The 21,536-nt window shown below is 41.4% G+C and overlaps 1 protein-coding gene across 21 annotated transcripts in view; it reads right to left on the bottom strand.

Moving 5' to 3' along the window:
- Positions 1-19,946, bottom strand: part of ncor2 (nuclear receptor corepressor 2) — a 146,825-nt gene extending 126,879 nt beyond the window's left edge. For all 21 annotated transcript variants that reach the window (XM_080766289.1, XM_080766292.1, XM_080766306.1 and 18 more), the window contains exon 1: positions 19,765-19,946. The gene's annotated coding sequence lies outside the window, so the exon portion shown is untranslated. The remainder of the gene's footprint in view (positions 1-19,764) is intronic.
- Positions 19,947-21,536: the final 1,590 nt, after the last annotated feature.

The raw sequence follows: 21,536 nt of genomic DNA, 5'->3' as shown, positions 1-21,536 counted from the left end.
GCATGCACCACAGCTCAGTGGACATTAAATATAGGCTACCATGTTTGATAAGTCATATAAAAACATTACTTACACGAAAATGAAAATATAAACTTCACAGATTATAGATCACTTGGAATTATAACAATCTGTTGAGTATTGCCTGAATAATGACACTATAAAATCTCAACTTTTATCGATGAGCCATTGCGCTGCTTGGATTCACATGGTGATGTGCGCTCAGTGCACCGAAGAATTGATTTTTTTTGCTCCTACAGACCCAAACCAAAACACCTTTTCTCTTTGGCATTTAATTGCACCTGATCGTATTATTGTAATTATGTTGCCTATACTATTTGCTGTGTTTTGTCTTTTAATTATGCTTTTTTTTGTGCGCCAATGGTGATGCAATGCTCCACTTGTTTCAGCCTGTAGGCCTACAGCACTTTGGTCAGCTTTTATTGTTTTAAATGTGCTATATAAATAAAGTTTGATTTAGGCCTATATTGGAGCAGGTGCTGGCAAATAACTAATTACTGTAATGCAGTGAAGTTGCGCAAATGTCAACTCAATTAGCAAGCGGAGCTGCATGCATTCTGCACTGCAGTCTGCAGATCTCTTCTTAGAGTTTACTTTAATATTATGGTTTACTTTCAACCATAAACCATAATATGATTGACAAACCTTGGATTATAATTCTTCATCGACCAACAGCGCATGCAGCATGACTATGAGGTAAATTTAACTATGTGGGATTTCTCCATCGGCATCGCATGTCGATAAAAAAATGGGATTTCACTAGTGGCATTATTCAGGCAATACTCAGATTGTTATAATTCCAAGTGATCTATAATCTGTGAAGTTTATATATTTTTTCCCATACGCACACTCACAGTCACATTAACTTTATGATCAATCAAATCAACCGTGGTTGATTTTATTTCTGACAAGTGTCAGGCTTGAAAAGTTAATTCATGTTACCGTTCGTTTACAATTGACAGAGGAGTTTGGATTAGCCTATATATATTTTTATTTGATGGAGAGGTAATGCCTGTCTCAGGCAGTTGACTTGTTACGGTCGGATGTTTTATTAAGCCTAATTATTTGTGCGTCACTGCTTTCATGAAGGCTGCAACTGTTGTTGCTTATTGTTTAAAATAAATGAGACCAATACAAGCATGCCTTTCTCTCCGCTATATCGTTGTTTAAGCCAAAGAGTCACTGCTCGCATCGCGCGCGCCGCGCGCCTCCCCCGCCTCGCGACTCGCAACCCCCCCCCCCCCGGTGACGTTTCGAAGCGTCGACGTTCGAAACGCGGGAATCGATTTTGAATCGATCATCAAATATGGAATCGAAGGTCAGCCCTAAATGTAACCCAGGTCAAGTAAGTTTAACTAAAGTTTGCTACCTGTCAAGTCATTTCTGATGAAGATGGATCAAGACGGTCATCAAGGCTAATGCAGACATACAGTAATAACAATTATTTTATCAATGCCATTTAGGTCAATGATACTAGTGTAGCATATAAGAATATAAAGGAAAGATACTATGTTTACCCAGGGTAACTGGACTAAGCTCAATAACTTGTTTACAGCCCTTTTCTGCTCATAGAACATTTCATGGTCGGTTCAATGCATTGTCCAAGGCCAAGGGCACTTCTAGCGACCTTCCGATATCAAGACCTCTCCGCAAAACCGTTGGGCCACCGCTCCCTCCCTCATTGGGACTGACAGTCAACTGTCTTCCGTGTTTTGGTACACTGATGTGCGACACACCACACCGCCCACATTTTTTATGTGGTCCGTCCATGTGACACCTAGTGCCATTCGTAGCATTCTTGTGTATAGACTCCATCCAGGGCCCTTTCCTGTTGTATAAATAGAGTATGAATTAAGCTGTGGCTAATGTTACATCAAACACAATCATTTGATTGGAATGTCCTCAGTTAGCCCATGCGAGTGTTTTTCCAAGAGGGCCACTATGACCCATGACAGCTGTCCTTCTCACAGAGATATGTAATTAAAGAAGCAAGATCAAATGCTCTCAGGCAGGATCCAACTGTGCCACTACCATTTGCTAAAAGTTGCCAAACACAACACCATAGGGAATGAACAGTGACAGACACGTCCACACACGTACAATATTTGCAAGGATTGGAGATCAAAGGTTTAACTAATGATACAGTCCATGAAACGAAAGTAATGCATTAATGGTATTTTGTACATTTGTAAAAAGGCTAGCATGAAAATAGATCATAGGTCAAGTCCACAATCCAACACGATCACACAACCTTCACCATGGCAGAGAAAGGGGGCCAATCAGCAAGCCAAGACAAAAGGGCATAACAGCATCAAATAATACAGGCAATGAATTAAACATACAGTTACAAGTATTTAAAATTAGTTCTAACATTTATAGTTACTGACTGTATACATTACACACACACAAACAGATTAATCTTGAGAGCAAATATTTCAAATCTCTGTTGAATATATAATGCAAAAGAAAACCCATTGAGTACCTGTGTCTACTTAAATGCTTTACTCCTCACCCGCACCTTTACTCTGCTGGATACAGTGGATAGGGCTGTATACTCGTAGCCCTGCTATGCCTCATCTGGGCAGAAAGTCTCACTCACACAGCCATTTGTGCGTTCTTATGGTGGCTTGTCATTTCATTTGCTCCAATTTATGGCACTATTAGCTCACAAGTTCATTAAAGAGGGCAAGTCAGAGCCTCTGCACCCGTTTTGAGTTGATAAAGCACTTGAGTGCAAGCATTGAAGCAATGCTACGATCAGTGCAAGCAAAACATATCCTAACATTTCGCAAAGCAATGAGCTCTATAAAGACTTTCAAGAGCTTGGTGACAGCTCCCCTTTCGACATCAATTAAGCATTAAACTTGTTTGCCCAATAAATTGTAGTTATCTCTGCCAGGCCAGAACAGCCGGGCAGGGATTATGTTTTCACCAGGTTGAGGCTGTCTGTCTCTGAGTCTTTCTGTGAGTGGCCAGCTAATCTCAGACACTGCTGGACAGATCAGTGTTAAACTTTGCATGATTTTGGGCGATACACCAAATTTTAAACGTGCAAACATTAAAGTGAGGGTTAACTGTGTTTAGACGTGTATGGTGTTAACAGCAAGCTAAACTAACAACACCACCAGCCATGGTGGTGATGTTAGCCTGTCTGATTCAACTTCACTTAAATCGTCGTTTAAAAACAGTCCAATATATGTTTGGACTTTGGAGTAGAGTCAGTGGACAGGAGGAGATGTAAGGCTGCAGGAGAAGCAATCCACCTCTGTTAACCCCTGCATCCCTGTGATAATGAACGATTATGATCATATTACAGTAGGTCTGCCAGCCTGCAGATGATATGCAAAAAAATGAAAAATAGGGCATGTGAGGCCGCCAGCTGACTCTCCTACAGCCTATGCAGGCAGTTTATGTTAATTTGTTTCCCAAAAATGTAATGGTTTACGCCTTTACGGTATCCATATCTGAAAGCAGCTTAACGCATTCAGGACAGGAACCCCCTTTTGGTTTACTATATATTATAGATAGCAACATTCAGCCTCAGTCCTAAAAGTAACAGAAACATCCTTTTTTTCACCTAAATAGGCACAAATTAATGCTCTTGTGCATCATACTCTCATAATGTGCCTATTAGAGGAATACAATTGTGGGTGGGTGGGTTGGTTTCCAACTTTCCATATCTTACAAAAAACACAATATATCATGGAACGTAACATCTAATCATCCCCAAATTGATATTGCATGTTGAGGGACCTCTATACATGACACAGCCCATACCCCGGTGCTCACGGGTTATTGCATGTTGAGGGACCTCTATACATGACACAGCCCATACCCCGGTGCTCACGGGTTTAGAGGGACCTCTATACATGACACAGCCCATACCCCGGTGCTCACGGGTTTAGAGGGACCTCTATACATGACACAGCCCATACCCCGGTGGCATGTTGAGGGACCTCTATACATGACACAGCCCATACCCCGGTGCTCACGGGTTTAGAGGGACCTCTATACATGACACAGCCCATACCCCGGTGCTCACGGGTTTAGAGGGACCTCTATACATGACACAGCCCATACCCCGGTGCTCACGGGTTTAGAGGGACCTCTATACATGACACAGCCCATACCCCGGTGCTCACGGGTTTAGAGGAGCGCACCAAAGTCACAAAGTACAATCTCAAGGCTTTTATCACAGCAGAATCAATTGCTTCCTGGATTTGGAGCCGTGTAGAACTACAGCCTTAGAGACAAATCCCACTAGAGCCCGAACAATAGACAAAACGTCTGCCCGTATCATATCAGCCATTATGGGGATTTTTACAGCATTGGCAGTTATGCCACCAAGGCACCGCCCGCTGTTTTTTCTTTTACATGGTTAATTTATACTTTTGTCTGTTAAAAGGCCCAGCCCCAGACACACTGCAAGTGTCAGACGTGCATTATCAAACCCAGCACCCCGTTTACGACAGCTGAAGCCACACTGGAGGCGTCAAAATGGCACACACGTTGTCTCCCAAGACTCGTTTCCATTTTGGATCGTTGATGCGTGGCACAAACCATCTAAAATGAGTTGGAGCAATGAGGAAAGGTAACCTCTATTATTTCTAGACGTATGTGAGTGATGCTTGTATCAGTGGCCCTTTCAGTGTGGCACAGCCTTTGGATCATTTAATTGGAACTGCTAATAGTAGAGAGCTAAATAACAAAAGCACTGTTTAGCAAATGACAATGTATGTGATTTCTGCAATAAACATGTATATTTATTTATTGATGTCCACTACACACAGGATGCAATTTCTTCTCAACAATACTGACCTGGATTAGGTTATCTATGCTACAACGAATTCCAGGGTGTCTACGGTATGATAATATCCCTGAGAATAAATTAATCATCTCAGCGCATTTTCTGCACATCAAACATTTACTTTACTCTATTTGTTTATTTGGACAGGACAATGCATATTATTATATATATATTATTAACCCATTTTGGGCGGGAACCCCTTTTGGTGTTTCAAGCATGCTGTTATACTTTAGCTATTGAAAAATACCAGATCTACAAGCTTGTAGGTCTGCTATTTTTGAAAAATCATAAAAATGTGGCACAAATCTTTGAATAGGTATATATTCTTTCAGAGCAAACGTTTTTTGTTTTTTTTCGACGTCAGACCTAAATTGGTTAATGGACGTCACATGGACGTAAATACACCGGATATAGCAAAGATGCTCGTTTTCATCCGCAGTCCTCACAAATTACACACAACCTGACATTTGATGAACAAAATATAGATTAACGGATAATAAATGTCCCAAATTAGGAATAATGTACAGCAAGCATTGCAATAGAAATGAATAACTGCAAAAAACTTAAAAGTTTGTCATGGTAAAGCAAAGAGAAGCTGCGCTCACCACTCCTTTTGCAAACATCCATGTTCGTTTTTCAACAATAATCAAAACAGAAAGTTTACTCCAGCAGAGAACGAAGAATCGTGACAGTTTATTTGGATGAGCCCGGTCTCCTACATATTGCACACTGCACATAATACCCATTGAACTCTTTGTTACACAATGGATGTATATCCCCTCTTCAAACTTTGTGTACACCTGTATGTGCATAATAATAATAATAATATAATTAATATCGACCATTGAACTTCATGTTTACCTAAAGGCACACATGCCGTCTGATATGTTCAAAATTAAAAGTAGTTGGTGCATGACACCGGTGCAAAGTTAAGTATAGATAAATAACAGTTCATCCCCGCCAGACTTCTATTTTTTCTCCATTCAACTGAATTGAATTTAACCATATTACTAAATGGAGGAAAATAAACTAACAAGGATTCCACCACTGATCAGTATGAGACAGACATGCTGGCAACTTTGAAATAGCCTACAAGGACCACCGCTGCCATCTACATCGTGTTTACTTGCAGATGCTGCTTAATCCATAATTATTACTATTGCATTAGCAATCAGTGCCTGAATTTCGGTGTGGGACTTGCTTAAAATGTAATTGATTCCTGCAAATTGCACGGTTATAATATAATGTGGGAGATTCCTGCATACATTTACAGCAAATGTGAATGTGGGTGAGTAGTGTACTGACTGGACACTGGCTCTGCGTGCACTCTCTCTAGACCCAATCTGGTCTGAGCCTACAAAGCTATAACAAGCCCCTCTCCCCTCCGTTGGCTATCCATCTTCATCTCCGTCTTTCTTCCCACCCACCTCTCTCCCGGTTTCCTGTCTACCTACTGTGATCTATCAATAAAGGCAAAAAAGCCCCAAAATCACACCTGTGTGAACTGAGCGGTGCAACTATGCTGTAATTGTTACGTACTGTATTGAACTCTAGTGCAAAGTGCAAACCCCAGGTCACACAGCACTAGATGCCCAACAGTGGCACCCCAGGTCACAGAGTGCTACTGCAGCAGTCTGTGAAATGAACATACATACACAGGGACGGGGACACACACACACACACACACACACACACACACACACACACACACACACACAGCTGCTTATTGGAGCGGCTAGGCAGTGTAGGCCCCGCTCAGAAATATAATTTAAAAAAAAGATGAGATTAGTTGCTCAGATCTGACAGCTAACAAAGAGGACGAGAATATAATTAAGTGAAACTCACAAAGTATGTAATTTACAAAGCATGACATATCTAAACATTTGACCCCAGTGTGTTGTTTTAATGGTCAAGGTTTATCAGATCCAGTAGGCCTATCTGTAACATTTAAAGCAAGCCTGTTCATCCGAGACACTGGCTTGCTTGTGTCAACAAAGCAGACTGACTGCTTGTGTTAGGGTTACACAATAATTGTTGACCTATAGACTGCATTGGCATACCAAAATGTGTGACCTACTACATTTATTGCGTACCAATACGCAATAAACAACACAGCATATCAGTTACAGGGAATGTTCATGTGTTTGACATCAGGGCCTGAAATTCAATTTTCAAAATGGGGTAATCCCTTATATGCGTCACAGTGGGGGTTACACTTTGGGGGGAATACAACATCAGCTTGGGTTAAAGAGGTTCATCATCAGTTTCAGATTACATTTTGTCACTATGCTCCAATTTTAAGGGGGGGAGGAAGGGGTGTGTGTGTGTGTGTGTGAGCTGTCACTATGTGTAATTGTGTATTAAGGGTATCAATTCAATTAAATTCAAAGGGCTTTATTGGCATGAGAAAACATACGTTTACATTGCCAAAGCAGAAAGAACAACACACAGTTGGCAACAACAGGGTTGTAGTGGAGCCGGGGCAGTGTGGAGCAGCATTCTAGCAGAAAATAGCAGATCTACAAGCTCACAATGCTGCCATTTTTTTGCCAAGTGTTTTTTCTAAGTGGTTATGGCCATTAATCATTGCACACCCTAATGTTCGCTCCAGCAGCACGAGCAATGGGGGCAAGGAAGATATATTAGTTCATATATCAGCTCCTATTCTCCATATATATATATATATATATATATATATATATATATATATATATATATATGTTCTACATAATATATCTTCTCGCCAAAACATTGCTCCGCACTCCATGGACATATTTTAGATTGTGGGGTGATATTAAAAATACACACCAAGCACAGACACAATGTGCAATAGCAGACACTTTTAAAATTCAGTCCTTGATCGGATACTAGAGGAGACATTGTCCTTTACAGGCATGCAAAATAGATAGGGGTGAAAAGGGTGACAATAATTGGTGCATGCCAAGCTGCATTACCGCTTACGTTACGTTACTTCTTTGATTTAGTTAAAGGGCAAGAACACTTAATAATTCAAAATATGCTCCTCATTAGAGATCGCCCATGCACAGTTTTGCACACATAGGTTTCACGGTCCGCTCCGTGCTGTAACATAACTCCCTCTGTAAAACAACATGGGAGAATTATTTAGTCCAATTTTTGATATTTATTTTATTAAACTCTCTCAATAACAAGGTATTTCCATCGATTCATCCAACTCCTTCTCAAAACAAAAACAACAGTCGAGCATCACAGAGGCCCTTTATTTCATATCCATCTGTTTGTGTTAAGTTATTATGAACTTTGCATCTTTGTCCCTTGTGTATTCTGAGTTTCCATGTAGTAGAATATCAGGTACAGTAGTTCATGTAGAGACACAAAAAGGCACAGACCTCATACTCATACATACAACCTGTATGGGAATGAATCCTACTGATCTTTAAAATTGATGTAACAATTGGCCATACGGTACTATACAAATTCTGTCCATCTCTCATCCCTTTGCTCTCTTCCTCTTACACTTTGAATTTGAAGTCGGTGGGGCAGCGGTTATTGAGATACGTGGATTACAGACTTACGTACAGAGACATGGTGCATTTCGCACGCACACACACACACACACACACACACACACACACACACACACACCTATAATCAGGAAGCCTTCCCACAGCAGACCAATTGTGCAATTACCTCCAAACTGGGCACAAATATTTCTCATGGGATTGGCCTTTGAACAGGCTACTTTTTCCCCTTTCAATTTGTATAATTTTTTTTCATTTTGCATAAACTGTCCATTATTAAACCAGATTAAGGCCACTAGGGGCCTGCCCTAGTGTGTGCATGTGCCATCTACAGGGAGCTACAAAGCTGGCATCATCGGTATCGGCAGTTATTAAAGCAGCTGATGGGTCCCTTTTTTAGGGTTTTAATGCCAACACGGCAGAATATGGTCTATTGGACTTCACAGGTGTTACCAATAATACTAATTAAGGCTCTGTTCCATATAATGAAGCAGAGACTTTCCAGTGAGCCAAAATGTACAACAGCAGCACCCTGACTGTTTGTCCAGAATGGTACACAGTATCATTGGTAACACCTGTGAAGGAAGTAAGGAAGCAGGACCATTTCTTGCCAATATGGCTGCTATGCATAGAGCCTATTATCCCAGCTCTGGACACCGATATAGCATTGAAGTGAAGTGGACATGCTGGCCAATCGTAGGTACTGCATCTCGAGCAGCACTGGGCCATAACACATGAACGCATAGCCCCTCTCGGAACCCTACATAAAGCTTTTATGAAATTTGATGTCGCTTTAGGTAGGGTCCCTGGTCATGCTAAGATTTTCCAATGCGATTGTTGGAACGCGGATATACACAAACTCATCGTTTAGTCGATCGGCGCGGTATTACCACGCTTTTTCTTGTGTTCGTTTACGAATGTGCGAACTATAAGTACCTTACATACCTCTGATAAAATCTCCTGTGTCGCGGAAGCCGTTAAGTATTTTTAATCCATGTTTGATTAAAAATGCGCTTTGATTTCTTCTTGTTTATTTACCGTTTATTGTACCGCCTCCCGATGTGCGGTTGGCTTTGCGGGCTAAGTCCCTGCCTCTGATCTGCTCCATCATAGCTGTAGCACCACTAGCTAGCCAGATAGGCGGTACAATGAGGTGTCAATAAACAAGGTAGGAAGAAGCGACATTTTTAATCAATCATGGATTAAAAATACTTAACGGCTTCCGCGACACAGGAGATGTGTCGGTATGGTATGTAAGGTACTTATAGTTCGCACATTCGTAAGTCAATACATGAATAAACATGGTAAAAGCGCGCAGAAGTCCGTCTCATGGCGTGTTTACATTGTATTTGTGTGTGCGTAACTGGCGACAGCCCAGCGTGGAGCAGGACCCAATGGGTAAAGTAAACAAAGTGTCAGAAACTTTACTACATTCGGGTTCTGCTTGCGGGGCTAATGAACGCACAGACCAATACTCAACAGTGGCGGTGGTCGTTCATGACTCACAAGCACGCGCGGCGCTCGTTCATCAATGTGCCCAAAATGGGTAGAGCCCACCACTTTTCCAACCCGGAAAAAGTGGTGAAAATGCCTCATGTGCTAGGTGAGCAACTCAACGGATGGGAGGAGAAATCCAGTGCCGTCAATTATTTATAACTCTATGCTATTATCACTAAACCAATGTTTCCAATGTCTCAGACTTGGGAACACATGGAAATGACATTGGGGAATCCTCTAACTCAGACACACACAGGGGACACAGAAAACACTTGGCTGTAATAAACCCAGACAGAGAAGCGGACAGTCATTCACCTAGCGACTGTCGAGTGATTTACAAAGCCATGCATTGCATTTGTTGTAAAATCAGTGCTTGCGTGGGATGGTGGTTGGAGAGCGAGCCCATTCTCATTAGGATACGTACAAGCTGGTGGATGGATCTCGCTATAATAGTACAGTAAGTAACCAACTAACCATCCATCTAAAAGTAGCGACTACACACCCACGCAGCACAGAGGCTAATGCAAAGCAACACAAACAAGCAGGAGTTTCTATGTCACTTATAATATGGAAATGATCAGTGCCAATGTAGACTGTGCTTGGAGGTTCCAACACACAAAAGCTTAAAACCATTGAAGATGAAGAGGTATTTCCACTCACCAAACATCCAAATCACACTAATAAACCAGCAGTTTATATTCAACATAAGAGGACGAACTGCAGGGCCAACATGATGGTCACTGGCCAGGCTACTGGACGAGGTGTGCCTTTTCCTTGGACACGTGGTAAGAAGTTATAGCCTGTTAGCCTAATATTACTGTCCTCTTATCAAAAGACCGTACATTAAAGCCATAATCCTTAAAGCTGTCAATTTCCTGTTCCGGATTTGAAGTTGAACCCGGTTTCCTGTGCAAGTGCTGACATTTTTTACAATCGAGCTAATGGAGACTGCCTGCTTGTTCAGGGGATACATTGAATCTTGACCATCAGGTCAGAATTCATGTCAGATCCTGTGTCTAGGTGAGACATGAATGACCTTTGCTGCCATGCTGTGCATTGAACGGTCTACTATTGAATGTTGAAGGACCATTTAAAAAAGGCTACAAAAAGCACAACACAACATATCAAGCAACAGCAAATAATGTAATGTAATACAATTTGTTTTTATAGAGAACAACTGTGCATGTGTCTCTCCAATTTTAATTGATACCAACGGACTGAGGACCTCACCCACCAAACAAAAGCAATCAGCCCCTTTAACCATTGTGCTGTAAGGAAAAACTGCTCATCATAAATCCTGCCAAGGCCCTGGAGAGCTCCAGAGTGACAGGCCCAAGATCAGACTAGCTGCCAGACCCCATTAACCCCTGGGCTTAGCCCCAAAACACCCAGCCCCCCTTTCTCCCTAGTGTAACGAGTTTGGCTTCTATAATGTGTCCTAAATATGCCACACAGAAAGAGACAGACAGTCAAAGACAAAAAGGAAACCTCCATGATAGGGTCAAATCAAAAGCCAGGCTATGGGCTACTTGGGAGAACTAACATGGGAGGAACTGTGCTCTGCGTTGTCATGGCAATAAGAGAAAGGCAGTTCCCTTAAAGGGCCACTTCACCCCTGACACAACCTGATCTTATTTTAATGTTAATGGTATTTGTAATAGATAACAGTAGCACAATTTGAAATTTGCACCCTTTGACCAGAAAAATAATGAAGTCTGTGCATTTGACTAGGGGTTGACTGGATTGCTGAATTCCTACAATGCCCATAATGCTTTGCTGCTGTTCCTCAGGGGGAGGCTGCGTGTAGGTGTGACTTTATCCTCCCATTTTCTAAAAACAACAAATACACATGGAAGTGACCCAGTGTTGCCATGTCTGCTTATTATAAGCAACTTTGGGCTTATTTGTGTTGCTTGTAAATATTGGTGGTTCACTGGTTTCTTTTTTTTGGCTTGTTTCTAAAATGTAGTTGATATTTGGGCTTTCTTCCAAATGTTTTTTACACCAGTGGTTCTCCATGAACATGCCAAGGACCCCCAAATCAATTTGTATTTTTCCACGTAATTTGTGCCATGGAGCCCTCTATTAGATATGTGTTCAAATGTTTCAAAGATATTCCACATTTGCACTTTATCCACTCAAAGTTTTTTTTAAATAGCCGGCTTATGTGCCTATAATATGTGCATAATATAAATAACCAAAAGTATATGTGCATAATTTGTTTTTGGGCTTGTTTGCACTTTGCATGGACATGGTTGCTTATTTCTCTCACAAAGTCAAATAACTGGCAACCTTCACAGCTTGCAGAACTTTTTGCAAGAATAATAACAAACCTGACGTTGTTGACTCATAACTGTCATAAGTCCACTTTTTGCTAGCTTTTTTGGAGTGGATGACTGAAAAACATGACATGAAGCCCTTTCTTGTACAACGTGAAGTCTGCTTCTACTTTTTCTTGAACCAGTAAACGGTTGGATTGGTTTTGGAAGAAAGTATTCACTCTTCAGGAATTAGACAGAGCCGCTGCAGACGCATCAACGGCATCATGCTTACGGTTGAAAATTGTCATGTAGCTTTTTATGGCAAATCAAACTAAATATATATAAATTACCATAGTATCACTAAACAAACGTGTTTTTCCTCAGAATTGTTTCCTCATTCCCACACCATGAAGAAAGTCTGTGATTGACATTGAAGGGAGATATAATGCATTTTATAATAAAACAAAATTTACGTTTCATATTCATGTGCGACTACCAATAATTACATGTTTCATTGTAACATTGTGTCATCATGCTTTTAATTAGTGGATATGGTAACATATTATGTTTTAGGCATACTGTAGCCTACATAGTTCAACTGTATAGTAAGCAATCCCCAGCAAAATGAAATCGTTCAAATGAACACTATATGGGATTTGGGGTGCAACCTTTTTTTCATTGTTTACATATAGTCAATGAGCAGCAAGCAGGTGTACATCATGTAAACATTTTATTAGATAACTTCATTATAGCGGTTTTAGTTTTGAAATGATGACATGAAGGCTTGGAAAATGGAATGTTCTTCTTTATAGGTGAACACAACTCTTCAGCAGTTCCTCTCACGTTTTGAAGGCTGAAAACGACATCCGTATTGTCTGTCCTCATGACTCCTGTAAATGAGAGAACAATCAACAATATATGGCCATCATCTATCCGACGTGAAGCCTGATTTATACTTTGTTGCATGCATGACGTTGGTGCACCGAAAATAACAGACCTACAAGCTCACAAAGTGTCAAATCCGCGATGCGCTGTGAGCTTGTAGACCTTCTATTTTCGGGACGTAACGATATGATAGAACATGGCTGCGTCTATGAACTGGAATCTTGATATGAAACAAATCTAGTACTACAACATTCTGAACAGTCTGAAATACACATACATAGCCTAGCTACTACCCTAACTTTATACATCTCTCACATTAAAGCAATCGATTGCTAGATTATGCAAGTTTACATAATGTTTACACTTTGCAGAAATACTATGGTTCACATGACGCTCGCTCGTATGACAGTCATGTTTCAGGGCTACATAAATACTTACTTGACAAGTAAAAGATATCCAGGGCCAGGCCCCCTGCATGCTGAATGCTCGTTTCATCTGTGCCGGGGTTGCTCTTCTGTGTATTCCGGTTCAAATAAATATTGTCCATGGAGTCCGTGGATCAATATATCACTCTGCACTGCAAACGCCATGATAATAGTAAAGTAATACAAACAATCGGAGTGAGGAATGCATCGGTGGGGGTGGCTGGGGTTGTAGGTGGAACGGAGTAGAGACTAGGGACACCCCTCGGGGCTGTCTTCAGGTGTAGGTGTAGCCGTGTGTAGGTGACGCGCATACGCTAGGGTGACGCGAGGTTAGACTGTTGTAGTCCGGAGGGGAGGGGCCACCGTGTTTGTGACGTACATAACATGAAGAACTAACCAGGATATCTGAAAACAGAGATTGCGCACAGAAAAACCCAGGAAAAGTGTTTCTAGTGCCCTAAACATCATTAAAATAAGATCAGGTTGTGTCAGGGGTGAAGTGGCCCTTTAAATGACCTGACTCGATGAGGGCCTTCCCTAAGCAAAAGCGGTGCAGCATCAGCCCCGAGCACTGCAGTCGACTCATAACTGAGGTGGCTGTGTGTCTACTTCAATGGCACAGTGATTGCGAGACTCATTAGCAGCATTACTGAAGACCAGCTGTGTTGGATCATACGACGCCACCTCTCTGTTTGAGTCAACCATAACATTCTCCAAGCACGCCATCTTACCAGGTGCATTCCACTAGCAAGCAAGAAACACCAGCTGGTGTTACTCATTCAGGCCAGTGAGAAGCTGGGAAGGAGGGATTGTGCCTGGGAGGCAGTTTCACAAATCCTCATATTTGCATATTTGCAATTCACATCACCCCAATATGGCTCCTCTGATAATCTTATCCACTGCCCAATTCATATTATTTATCTGTGGACCATTACTATACTGGGAAAACACAAAGGAAAGGAAAACTAAATCTAACATGTATGTATGTACAGTATGTATGTCTATGAGCAATAGAGAAACATGAAGTGTAACCAGATGGTAGCCACTGGCCAGTATCACGTGTGGAGTCCCACAAGCCACAAACCTGATTCATCGTTTCATGCACATGAAGTCAAAATGACACTATTTGCAGTCTCTGCTACCATGCAGGCACAAACCTGGCTGGCTGGCCGTGCACAAGAGTGTAACAGCAGCAACTAGAAAAAGTGCCTCTCGGGGCACAGGTCTCCACCAGGAGGATAGGGGTGTTTGTGATGTTTGGCAATCTTAGCTAATCAGGGTGGAATATGATAAATCAAACTTTCTTCATCACATGACTATAGAGATCATGTGTACCAATTTGCATGAGATTTGGATCAAATCTGTGCGAAGAATATATAGGAAGGTGTTTCGCAGAAATCGGCATCACGGTGGTGCTATAACTGGGAGATGCAGGGAAAAGGTTTTTCCATGGCCTCTAGGGAGTGCGCATACAAAGTTGTACACAGATCGATGCAGTTATAGATAAAAACAGGAATTGGCCTGTTATGGTGCCACCGTGAGGCTGATTTGAAAGAATAAAAGTGGCATTTCGTCCTCGGCCTGGTGGAAATGTGCGTGTATAATTTCACGGAAATCACACACTGTGTTCATGATTTGTGGCATTTTGGTCGAAACGGAGCTTTGGAAGCCAAACTTAGCCAATCAGGATGGAATGACTATAGAGATAGTGTATACCGATTAGCATGATGTATGGATTAAATCTCTACGAGGAAAATCGGCCTCATCGTCGCGCTATAACAGGCCGGCATCGGCCGGGCCAACGGTGCCGGAGATTAGCTGGTAACGGACAGACGGACACACAGACACACGGACGAACGTACGTGCAAAACTTTCTCCCCATGCCTTCGGCCTGGTGGAGACAATGCTGCCACAGTTACATTAATGTGCCTCAACTGAAGACTGGCTGGGGGAGGTCTGACCTTTAGAGGGTCAGCTGAATTAAGCAGAAGTAGCCTCTTGTAAGCCCAATAAAATACATTAAATATAGTATTGTTGAATCGCAAAGGGCTTGTGCATAACGTTTGTGTGACTCGTCTGTAAGAGATTGCAAGGATACCCAAATGACTGTGGAATGGAATGGAAATCCTGATTATTGAGTCGTAGGACCCCCCCGGCGCCAAGCCAGGGACATGAACAAATGACATGGCTGCAGAGCTCACACGGATGCAAGAACCAGGCATTAAATTAACTAAATGCTCATGAAAAGGGGAATGACCCAATGAAATAATGTGTTCCTCATTCAAAGCGGAACCACTCAGGACACACTAGAAGTCTGGCTGATACTGTACTCCAGCAGTGCGTAGTGTAGCTGTTAGGCAGTGAACTGTATTGTGCTGCTGTGACATCATTCATGTGGAACTTAACATACACACCAACACCCCTTTCCCCTCCCTGTCTACTCATATCTAAAACAATAACACTGCTATTTGAGGATGATCTCTTTCGCCCAATTTCTAGTCACACATTGAGGTGTCACAATTTCAGATTTCAAAATGAACAAATGCAAAACATTGTTAAGTGACATATGAGAAGCAAGGATTTCTAACAATTATGCCTGTTAGGCTCAGATTTTTTTTACACTTCTTTTATGAAGCAGTAATTACTGTGATTGGATAGGTCGTCTCATCTCACAAGTGTTCCCCAAGTCAAATAATCTCTTCCTGACAATAACATGAACAAGAAGAAGCTACTCCCCTTCTTAGTTCATAACTGCCTCTTGTTTCATAATATGAGCAGAAACTGACTCGGGAAACGTCTCCCTGCAGCACAACACCGACCGCACACGGGATAATCTCTCCCTCCATTACCCTTTTGGAGACAACTCTCTTCACACTCTTTTAACTCTTTCTATCCCAAAGCTCTAACCTGTGATGTGCCTCAAAGACTCTTACAAGACAATAGACTTGGTCATCTCAATCCAGCCTTATGCAAACTGACCCATTTAAAAGTGAATTGACAGATATCAACCAATCTCATTTCTTTGCAAAAAGCCCCTTAAGACTAATGTATAATTTCAAATGCCAATCAAAGGAAACTGGTCAATTGTAATAACCACAAGTGTCTCTGACTACTTTTCAAATATGCTCTGAATGACCCTTTCATTTCATTACCCTTGCCTTTCATTATAATTGCTTGGGCATGGGTTGTTCAGCCTAACACAACAATAAAATACAGGCTACTGACCTTATTAACCAAGATATTATGAGCAAGATCCCCATACCAATATTCCCCTATACTGTTACTGTTACAGTTTTGTGCCTTTACTAATAATAATACTAATAACTAACTAGCCTATTACTTTAAGCTAACACACCAACACTAAACTAAAAGATAAGATAAACTTGTATTGATCCCCGTGGGAAAATTCATAGGTGTAGTAGTAGCAACAGCAGTAAGCGTGAAACACAGTATAGGTACAGGTAAGTGTAGTCACTCATTAGATAATAATAAAGATAAAATAACTGAGTTAATTCGCCAAGTTAATATTCTCTGTGCATAACTGTAGTCCCAGGTTTCCAGAAGGTGGCAAACCTGTTGCCCATTGTTTTGTTATATTGGCTCAGCAGCCGATTTAAACCAGGAAACACGTATGACATCTTGCATATGTGTGTCAAATCTGCCGCCGACCCAATCAAACAAAACTTTGGAAAACTGAACCCGAACAATTAACGCTAAACTGCAGTTATGTACCGGGCTTTTACGAGACCCTTTTTCACTTGCACTGAAAGCCGTTAATCGAGTGACAATGTTCCATGTTGGTGTAATGTGTGAACAGGAGCCACTGAGCCAGACAGCCAGTGTTCCGTTTTATTTAATTCTGTCCACACAATTTCTTCGGTCAAAACTGTGCTTTTTATTTGTTTAGTTTTTACTAAGTGCAAGTGACTTGAGTCATTTCTTGTTTTAAACTTTACAGCACCACTGGCGTCCGCTTCTTCCTAATCTCATGATGTGGAGAGAGGAATACCTCTGCTGGTGTGCATTCAGCTTAAAGGGATTTTCACACAGCGAGCGATTGACGTGTAATTCACGTTCAATGAGAGCCGGACAGGCAGTTAGGGAGGCGCGGGCAATCTGACAGGTGCATTGACAAGCCCCCCATGCTCAACTCACGCACTCGCCTGCCACTCAAGAAGAGCTGAAATGTGTTGAGCTGCAGCTTCTCTACGGTTTTACGCATTTATAATGTGTCTATTCACACAAGGAGTGCAGTGAGCCCACACGGATCCAAGTGAGAACACAGGTGCGACAATTTGTGTTCATCCCAATATAATATATATTTTAAATCCCCAAATAACTAGTGTTGTAACTTGAATGCTAATAGTTTAGACAGACAGTACACCTCGCACATGCATTATATATTGTTAACAGTAATCTAATGTTAACAGAACACGGACAGAACTTCTGGCTATTTTATCTCCAGCAATGTAATATGGACATATTGGGAAAGGGGCTATGTACATTCTATCAATTAGTAAAAGAATAAGTATCACCAGAGTGAATATGCATGAATGTATTATACACATCTATTGCAGTGATTATGAGACTGATATGTACAGTGTCAACCATCCTTCTGTAGTATCTGGATAACACTGTTTCTCAACAGGGAATATTCATTCATATAATTGTCCTCAACAATGAATACAGTATATAAATGAGTGAATACAACCAAGTCTCACGTTTCACACACATCGCAAGTGTGACAAGTCTGACATTTTAAAGACATGTAGATATTTAAGTAGATATGACAATCCCTTGTGTGGTTCTGGTTAATATTTGTAAGAATTGTGACAGACACATCCAAACATCATCATACATAAGTCCATTTGTGTTATCCTTTTAGCTCAGCTTTCTGACTGTAACTCATGCTGTTTACATTTCTGTCTAATAAAGCATACAATCAACCCCCACCGGTTCTTGCAATAGCTTTCTGATGGTGTTCTGTTAACTTCTGTATGACATGACTGTGTTATTACACTGTATTTGCTCATTTTGTTTGCAGATTCAAATACATCCGTAGTTTGTTTTTATCCCATATAGCTGCTGTTCAAAAAAAAACACACATTTGCTGTGCAAACAGACAATTAAGCCCTATATCATTTTAATAGTAGCTTAAGCTGTTAACTAACACTGGTTAGCCATTATAGGTGGGCTCATCCATAACCGCAGCCAAGCTAAGGATATCAGATGCAGTAAGCAAGAAGTTATAAGTCAACAAACGACAAATCTTGTGTACCAAACGTTAGCTAACATTTTGAGGCAAACTACCCAATACCCATCCATTGACATGTGATGTGTGTAGTGTAACTGTAGCCTACTAGCCTAACTGGACGTGAGGCTAGCGGACTGGCTAGTGATAGATAGCCTATTATGATGTTTTTTTTAAACACACACTTTCTCCAAGTATTAAAAAGGAAAAAACGAATGCATTCTTTGTCACGTAGACATGAGGATTCGAACACTTACAACAACCACTGGTCAGAGATATTAAACTTGGATGTGTTATATCCAATGTTTACAAACGTAGCTGCCACATACACCTAAACAGGCTAACCTAGTGAAAGATATGTCCAATTGGACATAATTCACATGGCACACATATGCAACCATGCCTTTTTATTTGCAATTCATTCTAGTTGTGTTTACTTTAATGTGTAACATCATGTTGAATAAAGCCACTGCTTTTTGACTGTGTGGACTCTAGTCTAACGCCACAGCTAGCGGTTAGCCCCAGTTAGCCATGTAGCACGTGTTCTTGATTTACAAAAAAAATAAATAACCAGCAGCTATAACGTTAATGAGCCAGCCGATAAAAGGAACGAGACCGCCGGGGCGGTGCGCCTGGTTCTTTAAACATCGGACTATCTATCACCATTCACAAGGTTCTATCTCTATGTGGTGAAGATAACACCAAATGTATCACAGCAGCGATGTTTCCGTTCCAAAGAATAGCATACTACTACTTCGTCGCACAAGCGTGTCGCTTGGAAAGAAAAATAATATATTATGTTCTTTCAACTGATAAGTGACAATTTCTTCGGTCAAAACTGTGCTTTTTATTTGTTTAGTTTTTACTAAGTGCAATGAACGAAGTGTCTAATGTGAAGTCTATTAGCCTCTAAAGCCTTCAAGCAAACCCCCCTCGCACACACACACACACACACACACACACACACACACACACACTGAACGGTTCCACTCCCAATAACAAGAAGACAGTGGACCCCCACCCCCACCCCCCTGAACGGAACCAACGACAGCCAGTGATGGAAGCTATAACCTCAGCAGCAGAAGAAGAAGAGGGCGTTCGTTCGGCGGTGTTCTCTTACGGTTAATATCCCCCAGTCCTCGTCAAACGTCCCCTGTTATGCCAGTAAGCGATTCCCCCTCTTCGAATGGACGTCCTCTTCCGGAGATAATCCACATAAAAGAGTAGTTTTCGCTCTCATTAATGCTCCACACTGGCTGCTTTTTACGTCGCGTCGGTTCCAGCACAACACAGTGCTCTGCTCGCCTCTACGGTCGATGATGACAAGCCCGTACGTACGGGTCTATGGGGCTGAAACGCCTCTCTGGATTCAGCTCTTTCAATAGGTTGTATGCTCTGGCGCTCTCTCGCTCCTCCTCCTCCTCTTCTTACTGTACTGACTGATGCTTTTTATAATCTGTCGTATACCACGGAGTCGCGTGCCATAAATAGGCAGCAGCAGATCTACTACAGTACAAACTCAGCTTGTAGATCTGCTATTTATTTCATCATGAGGCGAAGTATAGGATAAAGGCTTCAAGGACAAGGAAGGACTGTCTGATGGCAGTTAGGCTTACACAATGGCAGTTACAGAACCACAATGGAAACAAAGCCCATAGGGAAATTTGTGTCAATCCTTTTAGCATAATTATATAATCATACCACTGTACTATTTGCAAACTGTTAATAAAGTATTGAGTATTCAATACAAAATCACACTCGTGTGAGGCGAGGGGCACTCTTATCATCATACATCACATTCCGTGCTCAGCCAATCAAATCATCACAAATGTCATTCTGGCCAATCACTTTTGCCCCCCTCACTTTTATCCTCAATATGTACTTTACTCAGCCAATCAAATCATCGCTATGGGGTGATCAGCCATTAATCATCAGCCAAATTGTGTTCACACAAACCCTCAAAGCTGGGCATATATAGGAGGGCCCTCAAAAAAAGTTTCCACTAGAACAAGTCAACACTTCACAGCAGTGTGTCTGTCTCTGATGGAACCTCTAGGCCTATACTACAGTCAATGGGTGTGACAGATTTGTGCAAGGTTTATGTGTTATCTTTAATGCATTGACTGTAATCCTGGCTTAATATATGGATGATAAACTTTCCTGACTGACGGCATTGTCCCACCCACACTCACATTTAGCAACGTTGTATAAAATAATCTATTAAATAAATCTTTCATTTATTTGTGTGCGTGTGCGTGTGTGTGTGTGTGTGTGTGTGTGTGTGTGTGTGTGTGTGTGTGTGTGTGTGTGTGTGTGTGTGTGTGTGTGTGTGTGTGTGTGTGCGCGTGCGTGCGTGCGTGTGTATAACACAGACATACACGGTATGGTGTGTGACATTCCGTAAGGGGTCATTTCAAGCACTGACACTACAGGATGTCTACATCTGTGCTGTTTGATGCCTAGTGAGACATACAAGCTGTGAATACAGTGACTTAACATTGAAGAATTGTATTTTGGAAGATCACAACATCCCATGCTGTGTACATAGTTGATGACTTTGGTGAGGCCAGTGCCCTCTTAATGGTCTGAAACGGTAACCTCTGGTTCATATTGCCTTCTGGTTTCTAAAGCCAACACCGCGATCACAGCTCTTTCAGTGGCATAAATCACTACTTTGTTGTAAACCAGTTCCCTGAAATGCATTTTGTCCAAAAAGTTATGATAATTATGATAATTTACACCATTTTTGTTTTGTCAGTCTCCACTGTTATCCTTTTTAATTTCAACTCTTTGTTTTGTATGGTTTATATTATGTCATTATGCTCAGACAAGCTGCTAACAACCTTTTATACTTTGCCATGAAACTGCTTTGGCACATTTTTAAGCATGTTT

The sequence above is a fragment of the Protomyctophum bolini genome (genome assembly GCF_963924005.1).
Source record: "Protomyctophum bolini genome assembly, chromosome: 6".
In the NCBI taxonomy this organism is placed as follows: Eukaryota; Metazoa; Chordata; class Actinopteri; order Myctophiformes; family Myctophidae; genus Protomyctophum; species Protomyctophum bolini.
The sequence above is the reverse complement of the archived record's forward strand: the minus strand, read 5'-3'. Positions and strand labels throughout refer to the sequence as shown.